Here is a 5081-nt window from a genome sequence, read left to right as displayed (position 1 = left end):
TTTGTGGACTCGATGTTTTTTTCCCCCTTTTAGTACCAAACATAGGATTGGTGTGCCTGTGTTTCCAGGAATATAAACATAACCTTCTTTATCTGCAAATACCAATCTGCTAACCTTCTTTATCTGCAAATACACGCTTCTTTTAAGTGACAAACCATGAACCTCAATTGCAGGACTTGCCCTGTCTTGCAAAGCACGAATTCGAATGACGGCATCGATTTCGGTAAGGAAACTTGGACGAGTAAGTTTCGTTGTGTTCAGATAAGTAGGAGTTTGTCGGGGAACATGAGTCCCCAAGCCTATGAGCAAATCGAAAATGTGCCGAGCAACACCCGGATTCCTCCAAAGAGGATAAAGAAAGGTCCTCTCCGGTTTCATACATTCGATAATACAACTTATGGCACGATGGGATTCGAAGCTAACGTCGATAGCGAGCCAAGTTGGCGAGGAGCTCGGGGATGAGGAGGGATTGGAGCTTTGAGGATTTGAGGATTTGAGGAGGCAAAAGGGTTGAAAAGAGGGGGCAAAGTTACATGATTGATCATTTGGTTTATTTAATTTTTTTTCCTCGTAATTGTATTTGAATAAAGGAAGAAGCGTTATTTTCTAATGACTTTGAAAAATCTAAAAATACACAAAGCAAAAGAACATTTGGTGTCTGCTAATGTTTCAGTACAAAAAGAACAACCTTTTGGTCCAGAAATGGTGCATAAGGCAAATTGTCTGTCCATTATTAGCATGGGGAAAATTAATATACCTAAACGAGGCCTGCATGGATGAACAAATCTAGGAAAGAAAATTACCCAGAACTTCATTCAATGTATAAACTTATAACAATCCATATAGATTGAAGAGTACTGAAGGCAGAAAACTACAAGATTCAACACCAAAAACGATTCAATCACCTCTTAGAAACTGTTTTAACTACAACTAAACACAACTAAGAGCGAAACGGAACAATATTTTACAGAGCTCGTGCTACAGGGAGCCTTAAATCGTTCCCAAAGCCGGTGCTGCCGGTTTAAACAATGAAACTCTGGCTCTGCTTAATCACTATCTAATCTTGCATCTCCAACTTCGGATGATAGGGCTTTTCTGAGCTGTTCCTGTGTGTAAATCCGGCTCCCCATCATCACCGTGGCTTGTTGGATCATCAAGTCGTTTACTACGGACACACTGGCGTGGTGCACGTCGAGGTCTAACTCCTTCAAGGCCGTCATTAGCCTTGCTGCCGGATGGTTCTTTTTACTGCATTGGGTTCGAATCATTGCGTCTTGTCCGATGATCTTTACATCGATATCCAATTCGATCAATTTGTTCGATATGCTGAGGTCTGGATCAGGCAGGGGTGGTGGTGCTGTGGAACGAGACTCTTTACTAACCAATTCTTTCTTCATCTCATCTAATTGTTTCTGCAACTCCTCTTTCTCTGAATCTGAATTCTGTAGCTTCATCCTAAGCTCGTTAATGTATGAAATAGCATCACCAAGGAGTGATGCTTTATCCATCTTCGATACGTTCGGAACCACAGCTCGCAAGGCGTAGAACTTCTGGTTAAGCTTCTCTCGTCTTTGTCGTTCCGCTTCGACGTGATTCAGAGGCTCTTCTCTTCCATTAGCAGGCTTTCTCCCTCGTTTTCGAGGTCTCTTTTCAGGCTCCACTGCCCTGCAGCTATCAGCTTCCTTAACTACCGAAGCTTCGATGTCGGAGTTATCCGAATCTCTAGCACAGCCACCTGATTTCCCTACACCAGAAGAAGGCGGAGCTACACCGGAAGTAAACGAAAGCAGCCCATCTTCATTACTCCCTCTCGAATTCAGCGATCTTTTCTTCTTATTCTCCTCAACCAATAACTGAGAATTGGCTGAAAACAAATTCCCATTACCATTCCCAGTTCTCTCACCAAAGTTCAATATCTCACCGGATTCTGGTTTCAACAAACGAGCCGAGGAATTCCCATTCCTCGTACTGTCATTCCCATCAAAGCCATAATCGGAGAAATTCAAGGAGAAACTACGTCCCTGTCGATGATGATGGTTTCCAAATGAATAGAACTCGGATTCTCAGTTAAACTACTCGAACTCGGATTATGAATCGGCTGATTCTGATTGTTGGTATTCTTGTTGTTGAAATTGCTGCTCTTATTCTTGGGTTCTTCTCCATTATTAGGCTCACTGATCCAAAGCGAAGATGGATCATTTTCGCCTTGATCAGCTGTATTATTATTACTCACAGACCAAGAACCCGCTTCGATCCCGTTATTGAAATTAAACAAGATCCGAACCTTATTCATCAGATCTGAGCTTTGGGTGATGAGTTCCGTCGACCCCAATTCGACGACCCCGTTCGCCGACGGTATACAAGCAATCGTCTGCAAACCGAAAATCTGCCCTTGTCTCGCTCTCTCGCACATCGAACTGGCCAGTCCGTCTGGACCGGCGACCCAAACAGGGCTCGAATTGAGAAGGGCCTGTCCAGGGAGCCCGCTACCGTGGACGAAGGATTGCGTCATGGAAACCAGGAAGAACCACTCGGTGTCGGTGACTTCCTCGTCGACGGCGGCGTCGACGGAGAACGCGGAGCCGGAAATCAACGAGTTAAGCTCCCGGAGCACCTTCTTGCGATGCTCTTGCTCCGCAGCTGAAGAGGAAGAAACCTTCGACTTCCCTTTCCTTTTATCCTCCTCCCCTTTGTAATACCCATCGCCCCAGCCGAGTACGGCAGTGTTGCCGGAGTAATCGTACGATGACTGCCAAAAAATGGCGTAGGTCCAGCACTCGCGAGCGCCTTCAATGAGCGCTTGGAGACGCTGTTGGAGAGTTTCTTGATTGAAGAGAGAAACGGAGGGCTGAGGTTGGGCGAGGAACGAAACGGAGAGATCGTTCCCAACACCACCGCCACCGCCAGCAGAAGAAGCAGCTGGAGTGGAAGCGGAGGCAGAGGATTGCAACGGAGGCCACAAAGCCGTGAGATCGGAACTCATAAAAGCTTCCATAACCGGCGCGTTATCGTCCGTCCAAAGATTCATCGTCGGAGCAAATCTATAATCCTTCATTCTATAAGAATTTCGCATATAGTTTATTTGGGTGGCTTTGAGAAAGAAGAAGAAGAATAAGAAAATGGAGAAGGTGGCAATGGCCGGATTTTGAACGCTTTTTGGTTCGTTTGGGATTTTATTTGAGCTGATTATTTTTAACTTTGTGAAGGGATGATGTGAAATACAGGGTAAAATTCTTCTAGTAGTCCTTATATTCATTTACCAATTATAATTTAATTTTATCATTTTCATTCTGTATATATTTTAAAATTTTAATTCTAGTGCAAACAAAAATCATAAACATGTTGATCTCATTATATTATTCTTTATAACTTAAATTTAAAATTTGATCTAATTAGAATATAAGGATTAGATTGAAAATTTTATAGATATTTGGGAGTAGATAATAAATTAATATAAATTAATATGAAATAGAGGTGGTTTCTACGAAGGGGCGGGCAGGTACGGGCAAGCCGAGTAATAAGTGAGTTGGCTGAGTCTTAGCTTATAGGCTACGTTAAAGAACAATAGGGACACGTGGCGGTGTTGTGTTTGTTCACTTCATTTGTACGGCTCGGAACAGCGAGGGCAAAAGCTTCACTGAAAGCATTGGATATTTCTTAAATTATAAATTTATCTCGATTTTATCAAGTTTATGTTATTAACTAGAATTAATATATTTTTTTTGTTTAAACTATATTTTAAGTTAATTTTTCGTGTTTAAAAAATTTATTGTTAAAATCAAGTGTCTAAACGATTTTTTATTTTATAGTTTTAGGTGTCTATTATTATATTTTTTTATTTTTAAAGGCTTAATACACTTAAACTATGTTTTAAATTAATTTTTAGTGCCTAAAGAAATTTTCGTTTAAAATATGTGTATAACGCTTTCAACGTTACACTTTTAGGTGTGTGGATCGTAACAACAGTTAACTTTGACTATTATTTGACACATGTCACACATATAAAATTTTAAAAAATATTTAAAAATTTTATATTATAATTTAAGAAAAAACCCAAAATTTCACCGTCGATTGACCATTGTCGGTTCGTGGCCATCATCGGTGACACCATTAGAATAATCTTGTTGTCTCGACCAAGACCCAGTCCTCCACCTACCTTGAAACTGTGTTGATTGTTATGAAAAGTGATGTGAAATGTCGTTAGTTTTCTAAGTTTTTCATTGCTTTTTTCGACTATTTCGATAGCTACAGCTGGTCGTACGTTATACGGTCTCAACCATTGAGTTCCTCGCCTTGGTCCAAACAAAACCCAGTCAATGGTGATCTTTCATCGTCGTCGGATGTGAGAGGATGGAAGGGAGAGGGACGACACTGAGGTTTGATTTTTTTTATTTTTAATAAATTATATTTTTATTATTAAAAAAATGTAATGGTAGACACCTAAAAGTGTAATGGATAAAATATTAGCCACCTATTTTTAACTAAAAAAATCTTTAGGCACCAAAAGTCAATTTGAAGTATAGTTTAGGCACCTAAAAGTATATTTTTTAAAAATAACTTTTTTAAAATTTTATATGTGTGACACATGTCATCTAACGGCCAAATTTAACGGTCGTTACGGTCCAACACCTAAAAGGGTAATATTGAAAACGTTAGGCACCTATTTTTAACAAAAAAATCTTTAGACACCAAAAATTAATATGAGGTATAGTTTAGGTACCTAAAATTTCATTAAGCCTATTAATTATTTAAAATAGATATTTGATATTTAAATTATATATACTTTCTTAAAATATTATTTAAAATATTAGATATCATTATTAACATGATGCAATTAAAAAATATGATGATATCATTATTAACATATTGTAAAATGCTTTGTTTAAACCATTTGATGCAATTGAAGTTCGGGTACCAATTTAAGAACAATATTTTGTTTTAAGAATCAAATTGAGAGAATGTGTTAAATTTAGGTACCAAATGTATATTTAAACCTTGAAAATATAATTATATAAACAAGTGTGATATGCAATGGTAAGACACATTACACTCCTCGTTAGGGTATTCAAGTTCAACCTTGT

General features: G+C 38.8%; 1 pseudogene; it reads right to left on the bottom strand.

Moving 5' to 3' along the window:
• Window positions 1-1040: 1040 nt before the first annotated feature.
• LOC120135211 lies at window positions 1041-3156 on the bottom strand (annotated as a pseudogene).
• Window positions 3157-5081: the final 1925 nt, after the last annotated feature.

The sequence above is a fragment of the Hibiscus syriacus genome, unplaced genomic scaffold (assembly GCF_006381635.1).
Source record: "Hibiscus syriacus cultivar Baekdansim isolate YM2019G1 unplaced genomic scaffold, ASM638163v2 tig00110602_pilon, whole genome shotgun sequence".
NCBI classification, from domain to species: Eukaryota; Viridiplantae; Streptophyta; class Magnoliopsida; order Malvales; family Malvaceae; genus Hibiscus; species Hibiscus syriacus.
The sequence above is the reverse complement of the archived record's forward strand: the minus strand, read 5'-3'. Positions and strand labels throughout refer to the sequence as shown.